Source organism: Chiloscyllium plagiosum, unplaced genomic scaffold (genome assembly GCF_037043375.1).
Source record: "Chiloscyllium plagiosum isolate Xiang-an unplaced genomic scaffold, Cpla_swu_hap1 HiC_scaffold_47, whole genome shotgun sequence".
NCBI classification, from domain to species: Eukaryota; Metazoa; Chordata; class Chondrichthyes; order Orectolobiformes; family Hemiscylliidae; genus Chiloscyllium; species Chiloscyllium plagiosum.
Window position 1 is genome coordinate 18,115,231 of NW_028270185.1, and position 27,700 is coordinate 18,142,930.

The 27,700-nt window shown below is 43.8% G+C and overlaps 1 pseudogene; it reads right to left on the minus strand.

Moving 5' to 3' along the window:
- Positions 1-20,898, minus strand: part of LOC148135995 (olfactomedin-like) — a 41,867-nt pseudogene extending 20,969 nt beyond the window's left edge.
- Between the last annotated feature and the right edge of the window lie 6,802 nt (positions 20,899-27,700).

Genomic DNA, 27,700 nt, shown 5'->3' on the forward strand with positions numbered 1-27,700 from the left:
TTATTCACTGCTCAACTAAGAGAAAGAGGTTATTTGTTTCCACTCTAGCTAAGCCCCTCACAATTTAATTTTCTCTTCACCTCAATTTAATTTTCTCTTCACCAAAAAAAGAACCCAGTCTCTCCAATTTTTCTTCGGAACTTAAATTCTCAATTCCTGGCACATCTTCATTTAATCTCGCCTAAACCATTTCTATGGCGAACGCATCCTTGTTGCGATGTGATGACCAGAGTACTTTAGCTGTGGGTGAACTCATGGCTTTGGCAGGTCTTTCATATCCTCCATTTTGTATTGTTAGGACAATGAAGGAAAGTATTCAGTCTGCTTTCTAGAACACCTTACTTACCTATCCTACTAACTCAAGGGATTTATGGACCTGCATTCCAAAGTCCCTTTGCTCTTCTACTCTCTCTATCCAGCTACTTACTGTACCACCCATTGCCTAGTTTACCTCCCCATATCCATTACCTCTCCTTCATTTTCTGCTCAGCTGACCAGCCCATTAATATCTTCCTAGAGTCTTCAGATTACTTCCTCACTGTCAAACACATGACTAATTCTCATACAGTCTCCCAATTTCCAAATCTAGCCCCTTACATCTGAGTCCAAATTATCCATACATAAAGTTGTCATAATCCAGTTTGACCATGGGGTTAGTCTCTCAGTAGAGAGAGATGACTGGTGGTGGTTTAACCCTGAGTGTTACCACACCTCAAGCAAGGGGAGAGACTGAGAAGGAATGTCCAGTGGTACAGAAATTGAACTACTCACAATATTGGCATCACACTGCATCGCAAACTAATCATCCGGCCAACTGAGCTAACCTCCTTCTGAATATATTTTAAGAATTCTTTGCAATGAATTTTTGTAAACTCATGCCAGCATTGTAGCCACTTGTACTTTGATCTGACTAATGTCTTCAAGTGAAAGTTCAGGTCAGTGAAAGCAACATCAAATGCACATTCAACCCATGGCACTACTGCCCTACATGTGACTCCAGCCCCACAGTAATTTGGATGACTCTTAACTGATCTCTGAAATGGCCCTGTGAGTCAGCCAGAAGTACTGAAATGCAACAGAAATCTCAAACCAGATGCACCACAACAGTTCATGGAGGTGCTTCACCACCAATTCCAGGGCATTTCAGCGATGGACAACAAATGCTGTCATTTTCAGTGATGCCCACCTCCTGTGAAAAATCATTTTTAAACGTCTGTCCTCAATTCACCACAATTTCCTCCTATTCTACTGAGAATCATTATCAATCTAGACACGCATCTAACAGTCATTCGTTTCCACTCACCCTCATACAATCAGCAGTGTTGCATGTGTCAAACCCAAATCTCACAACTTGTGTGCCAACTATTTGACAGGCCACCTACAATACTCAAATCACACTGCACAACACTCACTCCTAAAGAGATAATTCTGCAATGGTGCCTGCGAATTGGATGTTTATAAATGTTGACCTCACTGTTTAAGAAAGGAAAGAAAGGAAATGTAGGACTGTAAGCCTATACTCTTGATGTCAGTAGTTGGGTAAATACTAGAATCTATTATAAAGATGTGATTATTGGATATTAAAAGTCATTGATTGTACAGAGCCAAACCAGATTTATAAAGAGGGAATCTTTTCTTTGAGGACGTTGTGAACAGAATCAGTAAGGATGAACCAGTGGATGACTTCTTTTTTCAATTCATTCAGCTAACGTGGACTCCGTTGGCTGGACTAACACTTACTGCCATCTCTAATTTACCCAGGAGAAGGTGTTGGTGAGCTGCCATCTTAACTACTGCAGTCAATTTGGTGTATGTAGACCCACAGTACAGTTAGGTAGGAGTTCCAGAACTTTGTACCAGCGACAGTGAAGGAAAGACAATATATTTCTATGTCAAGATGTTATGTGGCTTAGAGGGGACTTGCAGGTGCTGGTGTTCCTATACACTGGCTGCCTTTGTTCTTCTGGATGGAGTATTTAGATTTTCAGAACGCTTCTGATAAAGTGCCACAGGGAAGTTTAGGAAATAAAATTAAAGCTCTTGGGATTGGGGATGATATATTAAGCATACATAGAGGATTAGTTAACAGGAGGCAAGTACATGGCAGATGGAACATAATGTAGATAACATCACATTTATCCACTTTGATAGCAGGAATGGAGGTGCAGAGTACTTCTTAAATCGGTAAATGACGGCACGGGTGGCACGGTGGTTAGCACTGTAGCCTCACAGTGCCAGAGACTCGGGTTCAATTCCCGCCTCAGGCGACTGGCTGTGTGAAGTTTGCACGTTCTCCCTGTGTCTGCGTGGGTTTCCTCCTGATGCTCCGGTTTCCTCCCACAGTCCAAAGGTGTGCAGGTCAGGTGAATTGGCCATGCTAAATTGCCCATAGTGTTAGGTGAAGGGGTAATTGTAGGGGAATGGGTCTGGGTGGGTTGCTCTTCGGAGGGTCAGTGTGGACTTGTTGGGCCGAAGAGCCTGTTTCCACACCGTAAGTAATCTAATCTAAATGGTGAGAGATTGGACAGTGGTGTCTAATTGGACCTGGGTGACCTTGTTCATACTCCACTGTTCATACAGAGCAGTAAGCAATTAAGAAGTCAACTGGTATGCTAGCCTTTATCGCAAGAGGATTAGAATGTAGCAACAAAGAAGTCTTGCTTCAATTGCATAGAAGACTGGAGACATTTCACAAGAGTATTGTGTGTAGCTGTGGTCCCTTTTCCTAAGGGAGGATGTACTTCAGGGAACAGGGAATCACCAGACTGTTAACTTGGGATGGTGGAATTATTCCATGAGGAGACTGGGCCTCTATTCCCTGGAGCTTAGAAAAATTAGGTGATCTGAAGAAACTTAATAGATTCATAGTGAGGCAGACAGAAGAGATACAACAAGAATGTTTCCCTTTGACTGTAAGGTCTAGACCCAGAGGCACAATCTAAGAATTACATGCAAGCCACTCAGGACTGAGATGAGGGGAAAGTTTGTCATTCACAACATTTGATAGATGCATAGAATCCCTACAGTGTGGATCATTGATAGATGCATAGAATCTCTACAGTGTGGAAACAAGCCATTCGGCCCAACAAACCCACACAGACCTTCCGATGAGTAACTACCCAGACGCATTCCCCTATCCCTATTACTCTACATTTACTCCTGACTAATGCACCTAACCTACACATCCCTGAACACTATGGGCAATTTAGCATGGCCAATTCACCCTAACCTGCACATCTTTGGATTGTGGGCGGAAGCTGGAGCACGCAGAGGAAACCCACCTCAATACGGGGAGAACGTGCAAACTCTGCCCAGACAGTCGCCCAAGATGGCGAATCTTTGGAATTCTCTACTCCAGAGGATTATGGATGCTAAGCTATTGAGTATATTCAAAACAAAGTTCAATAGATTTTTAAATGTTCATTTCACCAAGGCAGAACATAGCATTGAGGTTGATGGTCAACCATGATCTAAAATGGAAGGACAGGCTTGAGGAGCTGAGTTGCCTACTCCTGCCCTTATATTCATAATCATTTCACCACTTAATTTTACACTATATCCCCTGGTTATTAACTGGTCTAAGAATATAAAGACATCCTCCTTATCCAGGCAGAAGTGAGAACTGCAGATGCTGGAGATTAGAGTCAAGATTAGAGTGGTGCTGGAAAAGCACAGGTCAGGCAGCATCTGAGGATGAAGGGCTTTTGCCTGAAATATCGATTCTCCTGCTCCTCGGATGCTGCCTGACCTGCTGTGCTTTTCCAGCACCACAGTAATCTTAACTTCATCCTCCTTATCCACTCAGACATGGTCCCTCACAGCATCAATGTTAAAGTGCTCTCCAACTGGTACGCCTTCCTTCTATACAGAACCTTTCCTCAAAATTAAATTTCTAATCATAATTTTCTTTGTTGAATTTGTATCAAACTGACTATAAAAATCCTCCCCAAAACATTTAAGAATATAAAATACATTTCTTCCTGAAATTGTCCCAGTTAATGTCAATAGGGTAGTTGCTCATGCCTTCATGTGGTTTCAGAAGGTTAATGTCTGAAAAGGACCATTGAAGATCAGTGATTGCAGAATCAGAGGTTCCCTCTATTTTCTCCAGCCATTCTATGAACCTCTGAGGTCTATGCACAGCAATGGCTGGAAAAGAACTGAAAATGAATGTATCGGGATGCCAATAAGCCGTGCAGGCGCTTGAACAACTGTGCAGCTTTGAGGAAACATTGCTAGCAAGTCAGCTAGTGGTACCAGAACGTTTAATCAGATGGATAACACCATCATCATCTCAAGGGCAGTCAGGGACCGGCAACAAATGTTGGCTTTTCCAGTGATCTCCACGTTCCGTGTGGAAATATTTGTCAAAGCCCAGCTTCTTAATTCAGCACATACCACTCTCATTCCACCAACAATCACTTTCGCATAATTAACAATCATTCATTTCATCTTACCCTCAAGCAATCAGCATTGTTGTATACCACATCCATGTCTCAAGAGAAAATTGTGTGGCAACTATTCAATAAGGACATCCACATCATCCAAACAGATTGCACAACATTCACAGCTGAACTTCCTTCTATTGAAGGAGACGTTGTCACACAACTAACCCGTATGGTTCAATCTCATCTTTCCCGCTCATAGTTCTATCGCAGTAGGTTACAATTCAAATATATTTCCAAATATCTTTTCAATGCAAAGAGGGTTTGTATTTCTCTCACCCCTTCTCTCAAGTTCCAGAACTCTACTGTCCTTAGAGTGAAGGATTTTTCATCTCCGCACCACTCCTTGCACAAATTACTTTTATTTTATGTACCCTTGTTTTTGACTGCTCTGTTACTGGCAAGAGGCCCTTCCTATTTGCTTTAACTTGACCCTGTAGCTCCTCTAAATAAAACAACCCTTTAGTCAATCTTTCCTCAGAGCTCAAGATCTATTTTTCCAGCAACATGCTAGTAATCCTCCACTGTTTCATCTCTAATGAAATCACATCCTTCTTATGATGTTGTGACTAGAAATGGCTGCAGTAGTCCAACATAGTTGTTTTTATATGGTTCTAACATAAGTATCCTGCTTTTATTCTCTATACCTCAACCATTTTAAAAAAAGCATGTCGATTTGACCATGTTATCTACCTTCACTTGCAACCTCAGCAATCTCTTACTATGAAGATCTTAATATAATATTATTATTTTTAGAACTCAGGTTTTAAAGTGGACCAGGAATAGATTTACTTCAATGAAGGGGCTCAGGTCTGAACCCAGTGGAATCAAACAGAAAACCATGTATTTACAATAATCCTTTGCTTCTCATCACTGAGCCACTTTGAATTCAAATTTCCATTTTCCATGAGTCCATGAGATTTATATTTCTTGGGATCTCATCAAAAGCCTTACTAAAATCCATGTGGACCACATTAACATACCATCATCATGAAACTCCTTGTCACCTCCTTGAAGACTTCAAACAAGTTAGTCAGATATGACATCCACTCAACAATTTACCCTCCTGAATGAATTCATTCTTTTCTAAAGGGCAATTCTTTAAATGATTCTCTCAGAATTTTTCCAACAACGCTACCATTAAGGATCAGGCTGTACCGACTAGGCATGTCTCTCCCGCTTCCTATAAACAACAATACAATGTTCGCTGTCCTCCCACATCAGATTTCTAGCCAACACAGTTTGGAAATAATGGTCAAAATTACTATCATTTCTTCTTCTGCTACTCTTAGCAGCTTAGAATATATTTCAATTGGGTCTGGTGTTTTATCCACTTCTAGGAATGCTAAAATCTTAATATTTCTCTCTCAATCTGTTATCCCATCCGACATTTCAAACTCATCCTTAAACTCAGTGTATAACTCAACCCTTTCTTTTGTGAAGACAAATGCAAAATATACCATCAGGATCATGTCTACATTTTCTGCCTCCACACACAGGTTACCTCATTAGTCTCTAATTTCCTCTAATCTTCAGCCATTAGTCAATTTTGTGGCTGTGGCAAGGTGGATGAACTGCCTCTATGTTCATCCAGCTCTTTGACCTTTGTGTGCTCCCCACATATTGAGCGTGAACAGTCTTGTATCAAATTGTCAAATGATCTGATCTTGTAATGGCCTGATGGGGTCAGCTGCCTAGCCTTCCAGTGAACACTGTTACCTGAGGAACAGAAATCCTGAGGTTATTGGGTATGATTGGCTCCCCAACTCTTGAAGTGAGGAGGCACTTCACTGTAGCACATTTGCCTCTGATATTAATAAGTGTTGCCAGTGAGTGAGTTGAGCTGTCACCAGTCCACTTATCCTTATGTTTCATCACAGTGTATGAATGGATATCAAACCAAGGAACTACAATGCAGGCATTTTAGAAACATGTGACTGGAGAAGTATCCTCTGGAATTGCCATTTAGCTTGGCTCCTTCACTTACTTGACAAGTCTTGAGGGAAGAGATGCTCAGTATCTATCATATAGGGATAGTATTGCTTCAGGAGTCACTTATAGTGTTCTAGAGATGTACAGCACAGAAATGCACCCTTTGGCCTAACATGTCTTGCCGACCAGATATTCTAAATGAATCTAGACCCATTTGCCAGTATTTGGCTCATATCCCTCTAAACCCTTCCTATTCATGTATCCATCCTGATGTCTTTTAAATGTTGTAATTGTACCAGCCTCCAACACCTCCTCTGGAAGCTCATTCCATACATCCCTTTGTATGAAAAAGTTGTCCTTTAGGTCCCCTTTAAATAATTTCCCTCTCACCTTAAACCTGTGCTCTCTAATTTTGGACTCCCCTACCCTGGGGGAAAGACCTTGGTTACTCACCCTATCCATGCCCCTCATGATTTTATGAACCTGTGTAAGGACGCCCCTCAGCCTCCAACACTCCAGGGAAAATATCCCCAACCTGTTCAGCCTCTTCAGAGAGCTGAAACCCTCCAACCCTGGCAACATTCTTGTAAATTCTTTTCTGAACCCTTTCAAGTTTCACATCTTTCGTATAGCAGGGAAACCACAAATGAACGCAGTATTCCAAAGTGACCTAACCAATATCCTATACAGCCGCAACATGACATTGCAACTCCTAAACTCAATGCACTGGCCAATAAAGCAAGAGTATCTAATACCTTTTTCACTACACCCTATGACTCCACTTTCAAGGAACTATGAACCTTCACCCCTTGGTCTCTGTGTTTTGCAACACTCCCCAGGATCTTACCAGAAAGTGTATACGTCCTGCCCTGATTTGCCTTACCAAATTGCAGCATCTCACATTTATCTAAATTAAACTCTACCTGCCACTCCCCAGCCCATTAGCCCATCGGATCAAGTTCCCATCGCACTCTGAGGTAACTTTCTTTGCTGTCACGACACCACAAACTTTGGTGTCATCTGCAAACTTACTAACCATGCCTTCTATATCCACATCCAAATTATTTACATAAATGTCAAAAAGCTGTGGACCCAGCACCGATCCTTGTGGCGCAATGCTGGTCACAGGCCTCCAGTCTAAAAAACAACCCTCCACCACAACCCTCTGTCTCCTACATTTTAGTCAGTTCTGTATCCAAATGGCTAGCTCTCCCTGTAATCCATGTGATTTTTGGAAAATATATTTTTATTGAAAAATATATTTTTATTGCAAAATAGATTTTTTAATGTTACAACAAATACAAACAATACAAAGAAAGAACACCAAAAAATGTAAAAAAAACCCAAACTACCCTCATGTACAAATGTATAAGTACATAGAGAAAAATATGTATATAAAAAAACCCAACTAACTGCTTAACTGAATAAATAATAACCAACAACAAACTAATAAATAATGATAACTCAGCTCAGCCAAACAAAACACACTCTCGAATATCGAGAACATTAGTTTTCACATATTCATATGTTTGCAGTTCCCCGTCTCTGGATATTGGACTCATAAAGCCCTATATTAGTGTGGCAGACAAATCTGTGTCCAGGCATTCTAATAAGGGCTGCCGTGTCTTATTGGAGAAAGTGAGGTCTGCAGATGCTGGAGATCAGAGCTGAAAATGTGTTGCTGGAACAGCGCAGCAGGTCAGACAGCATCCAGGGAACAGGAGAATCGACGTTTCGGGCATTCCTGAAGAAGGGCTTATGCCCGAAACGTCGATTCTCCTGTTCCCTGGATGCTGTCTGACCTGCTGCGCTGTTCCAGCAACACATTTTCAGCAGCTGCCATGTCTTATAGCAATTCTCAGTTTTGTGGCGTACCATACTTGTAAGAAAATCCAAGGGGATATGCTCTATAACAATCTTCTGCTAATCCAACAGGCCCGGGAGATTTTCAGACACCCAACCTAACAAGACATCCTTTCTTGCGCAGAAAGTGAGGAAGTTGAGAAGATTTTTCTTATGCGGAAATACAGGGAACACACTGGATAGGCCAAGAAGAAGAGAGATCATGTCCTTTTCCACCCTTACACCCAAAATCCCCTCCATTGCACCTGCCACAGCACTCCAGTATGTTTGAAGCCTGCCACAGGATCAGAGACAATGGGTCAGAGTGCCTGTACCAGCCTTGCTCTTGGGACATGTTAAAGATACCCCTGGTTTAAATTTTGACAAATGATCCGGAGCCAAGTGGACCCTGTGGAGAATCTTAAACTGTAAAGCATGGGTCTTATTGCATTTTTTTCTTGCGCTTTTCCAAATATCTTCCCATGCCTCTGAGGAGACCTCAACCGCTAGCTCTCTCTCTCTCTCTCTCTCTCTCTCACACACTCTGCAGAGTCGATCGAACTCATCTGAGGGGGCACCCCCCAGTTGATGATATAAAGTGCTGACAGAAAGTGTACTCTTGGCACTGAGCACCTTCCTCTCGATGTCGGATTTGTAAGAATCAGTCAAAAGTGTAGTCTTTTTTAAAATAAAATCCCTAACTTGAAAAAACCGAAAGATGTCCCTATTAGATAGCTTGTGTTTCTGTGCTAACTGATTGAAGGACATCATTGTGTCTCCCTCAAATAAATCGCCCATGCAAGACACACCCCTAGCTGCCCAATGTTGGAATCCTGAATCTATCACCCCCGGTTGAAAACCTGGCATACCCACTATAGGTGTAAGATGTTTTGTCAATATTGCCTTCCCTCTGCTGATTTGCCCTCCATGCTTTAACAGTATTAATAACTATTGGGTTGTGGCAATATTCCCTAACTGTCCTCATTTTGTCCAAAAGCAGCAAACTGATAAGGGGGCATCCTGCCTGAGAGGTTTCGATATCTAACCATATTGAAAAAGGGCCCCCAAAAGCCTAATCACTCATGTAAAATAAAAGTGAGCTGAGCTGATAGTTTTTAATGTCCGAGAGATCCACTCCTCCCCAATCTGTAAGGCAACTGCAGTTTAACTATTTTAATAAGAGGCTGCTTATGATGCCAAATAAAAGTGCTGAACCAGCCGTTCAGCCTCCTAACATTATTGGAGGATCTGCGATCCTTTATGAAGCCCGTCTGGTCCTCTTTAACAATAGAAGGTAACAGTCTCGAACCTTGACGCAAGAGTCTTAGAGAGGATTTTAAAGTCCACATTTAAGAGCAAAATGGGCCTGTACAAAGCACAGTCCTCCAGGACCTTCCCTTTTTTAAGACTAGGCGAAATATTGGCCTCTCTCAGAGATGGTGGGAGACGATCATAACTGTATGAGTCATTAAACATGTTGAGCATCAGGCCGGACAATATGTTTATAAATTACTTATTGAATTTGCTGGGAAGTCTATCAGGATTCAGCACCTTTCCACTCTGAAGCTGCTTCACAATCTCCTGCACCTGATAAGGGGACATTGAGAAAAGACTCTTGTTCAGGGATCACACCTGGAAGCTCCAAATCCTTGAAAAAGGACTCCACCTTGGCCCGGCCCTCCTTACAACCCTCAGACTGGGATAATTCAGAGCAAAATCTCTGGAATGCCACATTAAGCTTTTTGAAATTGTGTTAGATTCCCAGACCCTTCCCTAATTGACGTAATGGCTTGAGGGGCGCACCTTTTCCTGGCAAGAAATGCTAGGTACTTGCCTGGTTTGTCACCATGCTCATACAACCTTTGCTTTGTGAAAATAAGCTTCTTCTTTTGCTATCTGCGTGAGCGCAGAATTCAATGCAGACCTCAGCGCCGTGATCCTCTGTAGCTTGGTCCACAAAGGCCTGTCAAAGTAAGCCTTCGCAACTGCCTTCAACTGTGCTTCAAGGAGACATGGTACTTACCCTTTTTCCACTTCCCACTGACAGAGTAGGTGATAACTAACCCCCTGGCATAGGCTTTGGCAGATTCCCAAAGGACAGACGGGCTACTAACCGAGCCTGAGTTAATGTCTAGGAATGCCCAAAATTCCCTAGAGAAGTATTCCACAAACTTATTATTCCTTAAGGATAAAGGGATCCATTCACGAGTGCCTCGGGCCCACTGTAACATCCTTGACTTTAACCAACTGGTACGCTGAAGCGTGATCGGAGATGGTAATATTACCAACCGTACAAGGTGCCACCAAGTCCAGGGTTGCCGCGGGAGTCAGAAAAAATCAGTCCTGGTGTGACATCTGTGTGGATTGGAAATACCTCCAGATGTCCACCAACCTTAACTCCACATACAGATCCATTAATTGTTTAGTTTGTACAGGGGGTATCGGGGGGGCCTCTGGGCAACCCGTCTACTGTGGGATCCATAAGACAATTAACTACCCGCCCACCCGATAATGATATGCCAGAACTTGAGACTGATCAATTTGGAGAATTCATCTCCCAGAAATCCATCATATTCTTCCCCATTTATCAGGCCTTTGAGAATTCAAACCTACCTGCGTGTCTTTAACACACTCTAGTAACTTAAATGCGGAGTTCCTCCTAACCAATATAGCCACTCCCCTACTTCTGGTATTAAAAGATGAAAAATAAACCCGATAAAAGCCATTCTGCTACAGTTTCAAATGCTCCCTATCATCCTGTAACAAAATCATATCCATCTTTTCCTTTCTACACTTGAAAGTACCTTCTTCCTCTTAATTGTTGAGTGACTCCCCTTGATGTTCCAGGTACACCATTTAATCAAGTAATTCGCCAAAACCTTCTGCAGTAACATTTAGATTCCAGAGGGGCGGAACTCAAACCACAAATCGCTGAGCCATAGTGTCGCAAGATCCATCGAACATAAAAACTACATAAACTAAAACCACCACAATTAACAAAGCTTTCAAAGACTATATACAACAAAAACCAAAAAATAAACCAACATATAAAACGGCAACTGCGCTGAATAGGGAAAATCATCTCCTGCCCAAAGGGGGCAATTACACATCCCAAAACCCAACTTCCCATCCCGCTGCCAATATTGCAGCCCGGGTATTTAAATACCTGAACTGGGCATAAATTGCCCGTAAGTAGGCCTCCAGCCACCCCAACCATTTTCCCTCCTCCTATCTAGAGCCGCATGGCAAACACAAGCAGAAAAGTAAGAAAATACACCATGGAATAACAATGTGAACAAAGAAATTTTGTTATATCCTTTGATATAACTTAGAAATTGAAAGTACACATCTCAACCGCTGCCAAACATAGTTTAGACCAGATTATTACCAATAAAAAAGATAGGAAAAGAAAGCCCCAACTGGACTTCCTCTTTTTTTTTAGACATACCCAAACAACGCTCCTATTTGTACATACTAAATTGTTCAGATTAAGTTAATTTGTCCACAAAGACTCTTGCTCTCTCTGGCGTATCAAAGAGATGTACAGATCCATCTAATGTTTTCTGTAGCACTGCCGGATACCTCAGAGCTTCCTTGGCCTTCTCTTGATGCCGTCATAGGATTTTCTTTTCCGGATCACCGCTGCTGAGAAGTCCTGGAAGAACATGATCTTAGAGCCCTCGTAAACTAGGGCCTTTGGTACCTTCCCCTGGATTCTGGAAACTTCCATGATTCTCTCCTTATCTCTAGAATGATGAAACTACACCAAGATCGGATGAGGATGTTGACCCAGACCTGATCTCCGTGTCGTGACCCAGTGAGCCCTCTCGATCTTCCAGCCTCTCATTCCAGCTTCCAAGTTAAGGAATTTCAGCAACCAGTCCTCAATCAATTCTGTCAGTTGCTTACCTTCCTTACCCTCCAGCAGACCGACAATCCGAATATTTTTTTCTCCTGCCCCTGTTCTCGAGGTCATCAACCTGGTCAAGCAAATTACGGACCTGTCTCTCCAGGACCTGGATCCTATCCTTGCAGGAACAGGTCTCAGTTTCAACCACTATGACTCTGTGTTCTACCTCATCCGTCCTTTTCTCCAGGACTCCCAGGACTTCTACAGCATGATAGTGATTGGGGCCAGCTTCTCCTCTATCTGTTTATCTAACATCTCGCAAGATTTCACGAGCTCCTTCCCCAGGGCCTGCTAAGAAATTGAGTCCGAGGATCATGCAGTCTCGGCTGTGGGCCCGGCCTTGGATGCTCCTCCTCCCTTCTTCAGTATTCCTGGACGCTGAAAACCAAGGTAAATTGATTTTTAACAGTTTCCTCGGGACTCCACAACCTTTCCAGAGTCCCAGGATATCGTGGTGGTCCGGGTAGGGTGGGTTAAAAGTATGAGCTGCTTGTGCTGCAGTGCAGAGTTCCGCAACACGATCTTCCTAGATCGCTGCCATCTTGGATTCTCCATTCCACGTGATTTAACCTTGCAAACCAGACTACCATGTGGAACCTTGCTGAACACCTTGCTGAAACTCCATACAGACAATATCCACCAGTCTGTCTTCATCAATCTACTTCATGACTTCCTTTAAAAATCTCAGTCAAGTTAGTGAGACATTACTTTCCATACACAAAACCATGTTGACTGTCCCTAATCAGACCTTGCCTTTCCAAATACATTTAATCCAATCCCTCTGAATCCTCTCCAACGATTTACTCACCATTGATGTCAGGTCACCCGTCTATAGTTCCCTGGCTTTTCCTTACTACCTTTCTTAAATAATGGCACCACATTAGCCTACTTCCAGTCACTGGCACCTCACTGATGGCTATCAATGATACAAATACCTCAGCAAAGGGTCCAGCAATCACTTCTCTAGCTTTCCACAAACCTCTGATCAGGTCCTGGGGATTTATCCACCTTTATGCATTTTAAGAAGTCCAGCATCTCCTCCCCTGTAATATGAACATTTATCAAGATGTCACTATTTATTTCTCCAAGTTCTCCAGGTTCTACTTATTGAGGACATGGATCTTTAGAATCAAACGCACAGAAGAAGCCCATTGTGCTTACGTCAGCTCTTTGAAAGGGAAACCAATGTAAAATCCCACTCTTAAATTCTTTCTTCATTGCCCAGAAATGATTTCCCTTCAAATATTTATTAAATTCCAATTTTGACAGTTGGTATTGAATTGGTTTTGATCAGCATTTTAGCCAGCGCATTCCAGATTGTAACAATTTAAATGATTGCCTTTAATCAAATTGATTAACATGAAAATATAAAAGGGTAGAATTATGCAAGAGGTATTCAAATCTCAACTGGAATTGGAAGTGCCACAACTGGAATTCTGTCAGCAGTTCGTAATTTAGTCTTGGAAAGAGTGCAGCACAGATTTACCACAAAGATACCTGAACTGGAAAGATCAGTTTACAAAGACAGTTTTTCAGATTAGAGGCCTGTGACTCAGTGGTGTTCCACAGGGATCGGTGCTGGGTCCATTTTTGTTTGTCATTTATATAAACAATTTAAATGAGAATATAGAAGGCGTGGTTAGTAAGTTTGCAGATGACATTAAAATTGGTGGTACAGTGGACAGTGAAGACAGTCCTCTCATATTACAAAGAGATCTTGATCAGTTGGGTCAATGGACTAAGGAGTGGCAGATAGAGTTTAATTTGGATAAATGCAAGGTATTGCATTTATCCAAATTAAACTCTATCTGCCACTCCTTAGTATTGCATTTTGGTCAAACAAACAAGGGCAGGACTTATACACTTAATGTTAAGGCATTGGGTAGTGTTGTAGAACAGAGAGACCTAGGGGTTCAAGTACATAATTATTTGAAATTTGCATCTCAGGTAGACAGGGCGGTTAAGAAGACGTTCAGCACGCTTGCCTTCATTGCTAAGACCGTTGAGTATAGACGTTGGGATGCCATGTTGAGGTTGTACAGGACATTGGTGAGGCCTCTGTTGGAGTACTGTGTGCAGTTCTGGTTGCCCAGCTATAGAAAGGATATTAGTAAATTGGACAGGGTTCAGAAAAGATTTATCAGGTTGTTACTAGGAATGGAGGGTTTGAGTTATAAAAATAGGTGGGAATTTTTTTCACTGGAGCATGGAGGATGAATGGTGACATTATAGAGGTTCATTAAATCATGAGGGGCATAGATAAGTTGAAAAGCAAGGGTCTTTTCCGGAGGGTGGGGGAGTTCAAAACTAGGGGGACTATTTTTAAGGTGAGAGGAGAATGTTTTAAAAAGGACATGGGGCATTTTTTTTAATGCAGTGATTCGTGTAGGGAATGAACTGTTAGAGGAAGTGGTGGATGCATGTACAGTTACAACATTTAAAAGAGATTTGGATAAGTGCATGAATAAGAAATGTTTGGAGAGATATGAACCAAAAGCAGGCAAGTGGAATTAGTTTAGTTTTGGAACATGGTCGCCATGGACTTGTTGAACTGAAGACTCTGACCTATTACACAAACTAGAGTTGTAGTCCGTTGAATTAAAAGGTTGAGGTGTTATTTGATCAATGATTTAAAGATATTAAAAGGGTAGGTAACTAATGTGATGAATTCCTTTTTATTGTTACATAGAATTTATGCTGAAAGCTAGAACTCTGTGATAATGGCAACATTTTAATGTTTTGGGAGATAGAGAGTTCTAAGGACAATGTGGAAGAATCCAAGACAGCATAGATCCAGGAAAGAAAGATGGATCACAAGATTGAGTTTTCAAGACCATATCATGAAAGTGAAGAATCATAATCCTTGTGAAACTGACTGAAATTAGATAAACCAAAGTGGCATTCATGTCTGGGGGGAGATCCATTTCACAGGTCTTGATCAGACTGTATTGTGTGGTGTGTTCAATCCTAGTTTGTTTGTTAACCATATTCGCCTCATGTTAATTCTAGCTTGTTAGAATATAATTAATATCTATTTTGCAGAGTCTAAACCTTTTCAACAATAATCTTAGCATGTTGTTTCAATAAGTTTGTTTTGGTAATAAACATTTTTTTTATGCTGGCTAAGGAAATGAGGATGATTGTTCTTAACGCTGAACCTGACACAATCTGAGACCTATACTATTGGCTGTGTCGCCAACCTCGTTAAATTTAAAGTAATTAATGACTAGTGAAGGAGTGGGACTGGAGAAGAATCAGTAAACCTATCAGTCATAACATTAGGGATAAACTATTTCAACTGCTTGGAGATTTTAGGACAAGGGTATATGATCCAAAATGGAAGCCATACAAGAGTGAATTTAGGAAACATTTCTTGATGCAAAGGGTATCAGGAATTTGGAACTTTCTCAATTACAAAAACAGCTATTGATACTATCAATTATTAAATTTAAGGGAGTTACTTATTTCTCTCTCTTCCTTTCTGCAATTTCTTTCCTTTTCTCTTACTCATTTTCCCTCTTTTTTTTCTCTAGTTTCTTCTCTCTAATCTTTCTTTCTTCCTGTCTTGCATAATAAAAGAACAAGTTCTGTCTCAGGTAAATGAGTATTTGAGTCCAATTACACAATAAGTGTCAGTAAACTATGATATTTTTCATTTTTCATGCCAGTAACGTAACAAATTGGCCTTTGATAAATGCAAAAGGTTCAATGTTTATGCAATAACTGAGATTGTATTCCTTTCATATCACAGCTTAAATTGACAGTATATCGTTCTTTAAGACTGATCTGCCATAACTGAGACTATCATGAAGAATGAGGAAATCACAGAGATATTAAATCCATATGGCAGAGATATTAAATCCATATTGTGTAGAAGAGACACCAGAAAAGACAAAACAAATTATAACCTAGCAACAAAAAAATGAGGAAATGAAGGTAATTAATATCTGCCATTATTGGAATATTGCATGCAATTCTGGTCTCCTTCCTATCGGAAAGATGTTGCGAAACTTGAAAGGGTTCAGAAAAGATTTACAAGGATGTTGCCAGGGTTGGAGGATCTGAGATACAGCGAGAGGCTGAACAGGCTGGGGCTGTTTTCCCTGGAGCATCGGAGGCTGAGGGGTGACCTTATAGAGGTTTACAAAATTATGAGGGGCATGGATAGGATAAATAGGAAAACTCTTTTCCCTGGGGTCGGGGAGTCCAGAAGTAGAGGGCATAGGTTTAGGGTGAGAGGGGAAAGATATAAAAGAGACCTAAGGGGCAACCTTTTCACGCAGAGGGTGGCACGTGTATGGAATGAGCTGCCAGAGGATATGGTGGAGGCTGGTACAATTGCAACATTTAAGAGGCATCTGCATGGGTATATGAATAGGAAGGGTTAGGAGGGATATGGGCCAGGTGCTGGCAGGGTGGGACTAGATTGGGTTGGGATATCTGGTCGGCATGGACGGGTTGGACCAAAGGGTCTGTTTCCATGCTGTACATCTCTATGACTCTATGACTCTACAGAGAAAAAGCGTCAGACAAACTTATAGGACTAAAATACCCCAGCCCTTCTATGATCTATATTGCTGCAGAGATTGTGGATGCACTTATTATGATTTTCCAAATTTCTCTAGATTCTGAAGTGGTCCCAGCAGCCTGGAAGTTAGTAAATGAAAAAGAAGGGAGGGTGAAAGAAAACAAGGAACTACAGGCCAATTAGCCTAAATATCAGTCATCATGAATGTGTGGGAGTCTAACAGAATCATAGAGTCATAGAGATATACAGCATGAAGACAGACCCTTTGGTCCAACTCATCCATGCCAACCAGATATCCTGAATAAATCTAGTCCCACTTGCCAGCATTTGGCCCCTATCCCATGAAAATTTTCCTATTCATACACCCATCCAGATGTTTTTTAAATGCTGTAATTGTACCAGCCTCCACCAATTCCTCTGGCAGCTCATTCCATATACGCACCACCCTCTGCAGGGAAAAAGTTGCCCCTTAGGTCCCTTTTAAATCTTTTCTCTTCTCACTTTAAATATTAAAGATAACATAACAATACATATGAAAAGTTCAAATATGATCAGACAACATTGAGTTTATTGAATTTATTAGGATTTTTTTCAGCAGGTGACTTTTGGGTAGAAGAACTGGAAACTCTGAGATATGTTAATACTTGAATTTCCAAAAGGAATTTGACAAAGTCGCCGGACCAACAGTTAACATGCAAGATAAGAGCTCATGGAGTTAACAAGGACAAAGGATTGGCTATTGGACCAGAAGCAAAGAGTAATGATAATGTAGTATTTTCAAGTTGGCAGACTGTTATAAGTGAAGTGACATAAAGTTCATTGCTGGGGCCTCAGTTAATTACAATCTAAAAAATGTCTTAGGCAAAGATGAGGATACACAGCTAAGTGGTAATGCAAGCTGAGAGGAGCACACAAGAGGCTGCAGAGAGATATGGACAGGTTAAGTGTGAGGGGGATAAGTGCAATATAAATATAGATAAATGTGAGATTATTTACTTCAGTTGAAAGATTAGAGGTGCAGAATATATTTCAACAGGTGAGAAACTTGTACATATTGATATTCAGAAAGACTTCTGTGTACTCATGAAAGGAAGCCAAAATCTTAGCGTATTAAAACAACAGGCAAGTGGCATGTTCAGAATCAATCATAGAATCACAGTAATTATTAAAGGTCAGAAGGAAGCTACTTGGCTTGTTGTGTCTCTGAAGAAATAATTTACCTGGCGCCATCTTCCCAGACCCCAGAATATTCTTCTTTTTGGATTATAATCTAATTCCATCTTGAATGCTTTGACTGAACCTGCCCACATTACTCTCGGGTAGTGCATTTCAGATCCTAGCACTCGCTGCGAGACAATGTTTTTCCTCGTATCACCAATGTCAAGTACCTCAAATCTGTGCATTCTCATTCTCACTCCTTCTACGGATGGGATAAACTCTGTCCAGACTCCTCATGATTTTGAACAGCTTCTGTCAAACCTCCTCTCAAACATTTCTTCTCCAAGAAGAACAGTGTCAACTTATCCACTCTTTCTGGGAGCTGAAATTCCTCACCCCTAGAAACAGTCCTGTGAATTGTTATTTGCAATCTCTCTCAAATCTTCACATTGTTCCTAAAGTCTGGTTCTCACAACTGGACACAATACTCCAGTTGAGGCTGAGCCAGTATCTTATACAGATATTTTATAATTTCCTTACCCTTGTACTCTATGCCCCTATTAATAAAGCTTAGGACTCGCTTAATCCAAGTTATTAATACATTTAGTGCATTCTCAGGCTATAAAATTAATTTTTCAAAATCGGAAGCTATGCCAATGGGTGGCCTTGCTGTGATACCCCGCTTAGCGGACGGTTCCCTTTTTCCCTTTCGCTGGTCCCTGGAGGGTTTCTTATATTTAGGCATCTTTATTACTCCAGTATTTGGTCAGTTGTATAAGGCTAATTTTGTGTATTTATTGGAAAGGATAAGGCAGGACCTCCAGCGATGGGGAGACCTGCCAATTTCCTGGCTGGGTAGAATAGCATTAATCAAAATGAATATCCTGCCCCGTCTCCTATATCCTATGAGAATGCTTCCGGTGATGCTGCCGAGGACAGCTTTATGTAAATTATACGGCTGGCTGAGTTCCTTTATCTGGAACCATAGGCGGCCCCTCATTAAGCTGAAGAAGCTACAGCTTCCACAGGCAAGGGGTGGATTGGACTTCCCAGATTTTAGGAAATATCAATTAAGTTCCCTATTAAGTTATATAGCTGATTGGGTCTTGTCTGATCCACAATCAATCTGGTTGGACATCGAGGCTTCTCAAGTAAAATACCCACTTATTAACCTTTTATTCTCAGACAAGAGGAAAATCATTACAGATCACTGTAAAAACCCTATAATACTGAATACAATCAAGGCTTGGAATATAATGCGGCAAAATGAGGGTAATTCACATAAAACATCCCCCTATGCACCGATAGTGGGAGCATGGGGATTCCAACCGGGGTTAACAGATGCCACTTTTAAACTCTGGAGAGCCAAGGGTATCTCATGTCTCGGGGATTTATTTAAAGATGGGGTCCTGATGTCTTTCGGACAGCTGCGTCAGAAATTCGGATTACCCAATGGAGACCTCTTTCGATACTTCCAAATTCGAGATTTTATACAGAAGAAGACTATGTTATTAGATAGTCTTTATAAATCTGATAGAGAATGTAGTGTCCTACGACCAGTGGGGGTATCTTCCGTCAGTAATATTTATCATTTGCTACATGATGAAGTATCGGGAGATATGGATAATCTGCTTAAAATATGGGATCAGGATCTGGGACTAGAAATCTCCACAGAAACGTGGAATGATATCTGGGAAAATGCTAGAAGAATTACTATTTGTAACAGAACCCAGGCTATCCAGCTGAAGATACTTCATAGGGCCCATATAGCACCGGTTCGATTGGCAAAATTTAAGGCAGGAGCATCTCCAATGTGTCCTAAATGCAAAATAGAGGTGGGCACTCTTGTACATTGCTTATGGACCTGTCATAAGATCCGTAGATATTGGACTAAAGTAGCAAGTACCCTGACAGAAATTTTAGGAACGGAAATAAAAGTGGACCCCGTATCTCTCCTCTTGGGCTTTTCGAACTTTCCCTCCCTGGACACGTACGGGAATAGACTATTTTCTATTCTTTCTTTCTGTGCAAGGAAAAATATTTTGATGAACTGGGTGGCGGAGGGCCCCCCTGGACTTTCAAATTGGCACAGACTAATTATGGAATGTATTCCCCTTGACTTCCTTACAAATATGGTGCACCGAAAGACCGAATTATTTTATAAAATATGGCAGCCCTTTTTGAATTACATAAATACAGATATTTCGGCTATCCTAACAAGGGCTTTTATTTAATTGAGATTACAAACCTGGCTGGTCCGCGGCCCCTCGGGGGAGGAATCCCGCATGAATACGGGTTTTATCATATCTGATGTTAACACATCCCGAGCATGTAAGAGACTTAAATATACACCCTGGTTAGTTGTAGGTTAGATTAGTAGATAGTTGAGTTTTGTCTGTTTGTTTTTTTTTTATTTTTTCGGTTTTTTTTTGTTGTTTTGTTTTTTTTTTGTCAAATTTTGGCTATTGTATATTTGAGCTAATTGTATATCAATGTTTATATCTGAGAGTTTTGTTTATTTTTGTAAACTTGTAAAAATGTTAAATTTCAAATAAAAATATCTATTAAAAAAAAAATAAAGCTTAGGACACAATATCATAAAATCCCTACAGTGTGGAAACAGGTCATTTCGGCCCAAGTCCAAACTGATCCTCCAAAAATTATCCCATCGAGAGCCATTCCCCTACACTATTGCTCTACATTTACCCCTGACAAATGCACCTATCCCACACATCCCTAAACACTATGGGCAATTTAGCATGGCCAATTCACCTAGCCTGCACAAATTTGGATTGTGGGAGGAAACCGGAGCACCCGGAGGAAACCCACACAGACATGGGGAGAATGTGCAAACTCCACACAGACAGTCACCTGAGGCTGGAATCGAACCCGATCAGGTCCCTGGCACTGTGAGGGTGCAGTGCTAACCACTAAGCCACCATGCCACCCTATGCTTTATTGACCACTTTCTGACCCTGTTCTGTTACCTTCAACGACTTATGCACATAGACACCTAGGTCCCTGCGCTCATACACTCCCTTGAGAGTTGTGCCCTTTACTTTCAATTGTCTCTCCTTGTTCATCCTAACAAAATAAATCATTTCATATCTCTTTGACCTGAATTTCATCTGCAATTTTGTTTGTCCATTTCACCTAGTCAAGCTCATAGTATGACTCAAACCTGCTTGAAGTGACACATATATTTGATCACAGCAACCTGTCCTCTGCACACAAAAGGAATCTGTTCAAGCCTTGTGCTTTTTTGAATTACCCAGAAATGTGAAAAACCCTACTACCTTCCGAAGACCAATGCCTCAGCTAATCAGTGTTGACTTGCCAAGCAGTAAGCACCCTTGTTCTATAAGGCGACAGAAATGATTTAAATCATTTGAAATTTGTCATTCTCAGGGCTCTTGTGACACGGTAAAAATGTCCCCAACCCTGGATCGGTGAGGCATTGTGGGACAGTTCAACCACTGGAAGTGGAAGTGGACACTGCTGGGAGGAAGAGGAGGAGGAATCCTGAAGTGGGAAGAGTGGACTTGGTGTCCTGTATTGGTGTTGCTGCCTAGGCCCTGCCCTGGCACTGTGTGCTGGTTCTGCTGCTGCCCAAGCCCTGCCTTTGGACTGTCACTGATGCTGCTGTCTCGGACCCCCTGACATTGTTGCTGCTAGGGGAAACCACTTATAAAACTCGCCACCACTGTCTGGGACTTTCAGCCCTCCCTGAGTGACATTTTTTTTTTACTATGTTTAAAATGGCGACCACTAGCTATTGTTGTAGCCTCTGAAATGTACGGAAAGACAGTGCTTTCCCTTTGCCCCGAGCAGGCGGTGCACCTGACCCTGGAGAAAGGGCTCACTGTGGGCAGAACCTATCTCTCAGTCAATCCTTCAGAGGTCACGGCACAAAAGCTTGTGTTCTCCAATGTCCCGCCATTTATTGCCAGTGAGCTTCTCCTCTCCCACTTATAGCTGCTGGGTGAGGTGTGGTCAGGGATTGGACCCATCCCGTTCAGACTGAAGACCCTGAGCCTAATACACATTTACTCTTTCTGGTGCTAGGTCTTCATTAGCTTGGCCTTGGGTGAGGTGACTGAGAAAGTATTTCCTGTGCGCTGTGAGGGGACGGCCTATTGTGCCTTCTGGATGGTTGGGTAGTGAGCAGTGTCACTTCTGTGCCACCAAGCAACACGGGTGGCCACTGGTGGCTGGGCTGCACCCGTTCACCCTACTGCTAAGGTAATACCCAGAAACCCACAAGCCAGAGTTTGCTGTTGCCACAGTCTGTGGCAAGAAGAGGGTTGGGCATCCAGCCAGAAAGAAGGCATGACATAGGTCCAAACACTCACTGAATGTGCCCTGGAACCCATTGCGTTACCCTCAGAGTTGGCACCTTGGCCCAGCGCACTCCGGTGTGAAAATGCCCCCGTGGCTGGGCATGGGTTACTCTGGCATGGGAACCCTAAGCCCAAACCCCACCTCTCATTGGCTGTACGCAGTAACGCTGGTCCCTGGCCCCATACAGCTGAGCCCAGAGATTCCAAACCTGATCCCTGACCCTCCACCTGAGCCCAAAGTTTCCAGGCCTGGTTCGGTGTGTGGGAATTCCAGTCCTGACCCCACCCCCCTTCATCACCTAGTCACAGGGATTCTAAGATGGGAGCGGAAATGACAGAGGCAGTCTTCCCTGACCCATCACACCCCAGCCTTCCCCCAGCCAATAGTGTCTCTGCAGTAGCTGGTGGGAAGGTGTGAAACCCCGAAGAATGCTGGGAAAGGAGGCAGCCATCATGATAACCCTGCAGAGGGAGGACTTCCCTGCTGTGAGGGTCACATATTGCTCTTCCCCGATGCCTCCTGCCCCTCCTGTGTTGCGAGTTAGCTGGTCCTCCCACTGCCAAAATCCCAGCGACACCTGAGGAGAAACAAAGCCCTGCGAAGGCCATGGTGCAGGCAGTGTAAGCCTTCCTGGCTCATTGGGTGGTGGGGAAGAGGAAGATGGATTCCCGGGTGCCTTGGTTCCTGCAGGAGAATCTTTTCCTTAAGGGGCCAGGTGACCTGTGTCAGGAGAGGAGCAGGGCCCTGAGTCTCTGCCACTCGATGACCCAGAACTGGAACATTTCCTAATGGAGTCTACCAAGGAAGCCCTGCCAATGACTCTGGGGGTGGTGTCATGGCACAGGCCACACCCCTCCAACTCTCACGGTGGTGGAGGGGCCAGTGGATGACAACAACCACCTGGAGGAGGGGGGGGGGGACTTGGTGGTGGGTGCTGGGGATGATGTGGAGTTTGTATCGAGCGAGATTTAGATTCTCTACTGTCCCTCACTGAATTTCCCCTCACCCCAGCCGAGGATCTCTGGGATTCTCTGGTGAAGAATGTTGACTGTGGACTGCTGGAATGTTTTTGAACTGGTCTTCTGATCCAGACAGCTCTCATTGCATCCAGGTTGGCCCAAAATAACCAGCAACAGTTCAGGAACATTTCTTGCGGGTCTTGAGGAAGGCGAGGGATCTGTCTGCCTTTCCTTCCTCCACACAGGGTTTTTAAATTTGGTGATGGTGGCACAGGGCTGCTGACATGATGACCACCATAGCCAGCCTCAACATCAATGGCAGTAGGAATCACAACACAGAGTCCAGATCATCTCGGTCTTCTGGATCAGGATGCACGTGATTTGCTTCCTGCAAATTCATCAAGGATCCTTAGACAGCACCTGCCAATCCATGACCACTTCCATCTGGAAGGACAAAGGCAGCAAGTACTTGGGAACAACACCCCCTGCAAGTTCCCTTCCAAGCCACTTACTACCCTGAGTTGGAAATATACCACCGTTCCCTCACTGTTGCTGGGTCAAAATCCTGGAACTCCTTCCTTAATGACATTGTGGGTCAACTCACAGCAAGTGGACTGCAGTGATTCAAGAAGGCAGCTCATCCCCTCCTTCTCAAGGACAAATAGGGATGGGCTATCAATGCTGGCCAGCCAGCGATACTCAAGTCCCACAAATGAATAAAAAAAAACCCACAACACACCGGGAGACAGAGTCACTTGACTCCCGGAGTAGCAAGGAAAGATCTATATGAGACACCTCACAACCAATTCCAGCAGAGTGGGTGACAAACTTGTTGGCCACATGTCTTTAGCTGGTGATCTTGGGGACTAGGAACCAGTGCTAGGCGGTTTGCTTCAACTGACGCTAGTGGGGGTGTCAGCACAATGATTCACTTTGTGAATGTTTACGTTTCTCTGGTCAGGCCAAGATAAATGGGCTTCGTTGAAGAAGTGTCCACTCACCTCATGTCCATCAACAAATGCCCTTGAGTCACCCTCATGGGAATTTTAACTGCACCCTTGAAGAGCAGGACCATGGTGGTGCCCAGTCTGGTTTTGCATCGGGGAGGAAGTTGGGGGACTTGGTCAAGTCCTTCGACCTGGTGGACGTCTGGCAGAATCTCCATCCTGACTCCATTGCCTTCACGTTCGTAAGCCCTGGGGCCAGTGCATCGAGGGTCAACCGCTGGTACATTTCACGGGTCTACATCTCCTGTGTTCTAGTGGCCTCCATGCTGCAGGTGCCATCCACAGATCACCACCTGGTATGGGTGGAGCTCACTCTGTTTGGCACCCAGCTGAGGTCATCTTTAACAATCTGCTGCTGGAGGATAAGCAGTTCCAGGATTTGCTTTGTCATTCTGGAGTAGCTGAGGGAGGAAGTCGGGGTACAGGAGCTTCCCTTCCTTGAAGCTATGGTGGGATGTGGGCAAGGCTCTTCTGGTGAGAGGGTCAATGAAGAGGCAGACATCCAGGATCGAGGGGTTGGAGGTGCTTGACCTGGAGTCACATCTCAGTCAGCCTAATGTGGACCCAGACCTGCAGGGGGTGTGCGAAGAGAAGAAGGCTGCGCTCCATAGACCTGCAGCTCGTTGGATCCTGGGACGTGTATGTAAGGTCACAGATCCAGCTGCTCGAGGACCTAGACCACAGCTCCCCTTCTTCTACTCACTGGAAAAAAGCTTTGGGGCCCGTCAGCAGCTCCTTGTGCTACTGAATCATAGAATCCCTACAGTGTGGAAACAGGCCCTTTGGCCCAATAAGTCCACACCAACCCTCCAGAAGTATCCCCTCCCAAACCCAATCCCCATTACTGTATATTTGTCCCTGACTAATGCACCTAACCTACACATCCTTGAAGACTATGGGCAATTTAGCATGGCCAATTCACCCAACCTGCACATCTTTGGATTGTGGGAGGAAACACACACAGACACGGGGGAGAATGCGCAAATTCCACACAGTCGCCTGAGGCTGGAATTGAATCTGGGTCTCTGGCACTGTGAGGCAGCAGCGCTAGCCACTGAGCCACCTGTGCAACCCCAAAACTGGCTGGTCCCTCATCTCAAATCTGGAGGGTATCAAGACCTAGATCAAAGCCGAGTCCACAGATCTGTTCTGTGTGGACCCATCCAGTGAGGATACTCGCAGAGGTTTGTGGGTGAAGCTGCCTCGGGTCAGCCTGGGGGACGCTCCTGTCTCTTTAGAGGACGCATCAGATGTCGCCACCTGACTCTCGAAGGATTGTTTCCCCAAGTCTAGGTGGGCTGATGGCGGACTTTTTCAGGGCGTTTGGGATGTCCTGGGAGGTGACTATGTGTGGATCCTGGAGGAAGGTTTTGCAACCGAAGAGCTGCCCCATTTCTAGGCACAGGGCGGTTATCATCCTGTTGCTGAGGAAAGGGACCTTTATCCACATCAAATCCATCATCCAGTCCCCCTCCTCAGCACAGACTGCATCATTTTTGCCAGGATGTTGTCATCTCGCCTGGGATTTGCGCTGGATCGCTCTTGTGGGGCATTCGAGGACGAGAGGTCATAGTGTTCGGATAAGGGGTAGCAGACTTCAGGAGAAACTACTTCTCCCAAATGGGATTATGAATTTGCTACCCCAAAGTGCGGTGGATGTTAGGACAACTTAAGGAGGAGATAGACAGATTTGTAATTGGTAATGGGTTGAAGGGATATAGAGAGAAGGCAGGAAAATGGGGGCGAGGAGTGTATCAGTCATGATCGAATGTCAGAGCAGACTCAATGGGCGGAATGGCCTGATTCTGCTCCTATATCCTGTGAACTTAATGACCCACCCTGGCCAATCATACATGGTCCCGGGCCAGAGGTTCCATGACAGTGTCCATCTGGTCTGGGACCTGATCCATTTTTTCCCAGAGGGCTGGTCTGTTCAGTGCCTTTGTGTCCCTCAATCAGGAAGAATGCATTTCATAGGATCGATCACGAATATCTGCTCGGGACTATGCAAGCATTCCGATTTCGGGACACAGTTTGTCACCTGGATCTGACTTTTGTACACCACTGTGGAGCGTCTGATTAAAGTTAATGGGTCCCTGACAATGGCCCTTGGCAGTGCATCAGGGCTGTCCCCTGTCCAGCCACAGAACAGATCTGTGGAATAGACTTTGATTTAGGCCCTGATACCCTCCAGATTCCTATTACCAGCCAGTCTGAGGCAGCACGGTGGCTCAGTGGTTAGCACTGCTGCCTCACAACGCCAGGGACGCAGGTTTGGTTCCAGCCTCGGGTGACTGACTGTGTGGAGTTTGCACGTTCTCCCCAGTGTCTGCTTGGGTTATCCTTCAGATACTCTAGTTTCCTCCCACAATCCAAAGATGTGCAAGTTAGGTGAATTGGCCGTACTAAATTGCCCATAGTGTTCAAGGTTGTGTAGGTTAGGTGCATTAGTCAGGGGTAAATGTAGAGTAATTGGGTTTGGGTGGGAAACTCGTTGGTGTGGAGCTTTTCCAATGCCTCATGCAGAGAAGGTTGTTCGGGTTGGACAAGGGAGTGGTTCTTCTGACTTACACCAACAACGTGTTCCTCACATTCACCGATTCAGCTGACCAAGTGAGGAGGTGTGAGTGCCAGGTGGTATACTACTTCCACCAGATTCAACTGGGCCAAATGTTCTAGACTCCTGATCGGTCCATGGATTCCTTGCCAGAGGAGTTATGAGGGCTCAGCTGGAGTGACACCCATCTCCTTTATCCAGGGGTCTATCTTAGCCCAGTTGAGGAATCCTGGCCAATGAATTAGCAGGAGGTGGAGGCCAAAGCCTCGGCCTGCTTTGGCAGCTGGACAAGACTGCTCTGAGTGCTGCCTTACAGGAGTCGAGTGCTGGTCATAAACCAGCTGGAGGCCGCCTTGCTGTAGTACCAGCTAGTCCCTTTGGCCCAGAGAAAGTTGGCTCATTTTTACTGGGACAAAAAGAAGCTCAAGGTTTGGGAGAAGATTTGTAGCTTGGGTGCTCGTTGTTGTGGTTCTATTCGCCAAGCTGGGAATTTGTGTTGCAGACGTTTCGTCCCGTCTAGGTGACATCCTCAGTGCTTGGGAGCCTCCTGTGAAGCGCTTCTGTGATCTTTCCTCCGCCATTTATAGTGATTTGTACCTGCTGCTTCCGGTTGTCAGTTCCAGCTGTCCATTACAGTGGCCGGTATATTGGGTCCAGGTCGATGTGCTTATTGATTGAATCTGTGGATGAGTGCCATGCCTCTAGGAATTCACTGGCTGTTCTCTGTTTGGCTTCGAAAGAATCGAATCCTTCCACCATGTGTCAGATACAGACCACCAGTCAACAACCCACAAGCCAGGGACACAGCCAGACAGAACGGATTCAGGATGATCCAGGTAATGATTACAGGCGCACACAACAGACTACACAAATACAGACAAGAAATTGCGTGCCAAAAATCGTTAATTTCAAAAACCACCAATCAGGAATGGACCCAGACCATGGAACAGGTCGTCACCATAGGACAGAACAGGACCACACACCGCAAAAAACGGCACTAAAAGAAAAAATGGCCAAACTA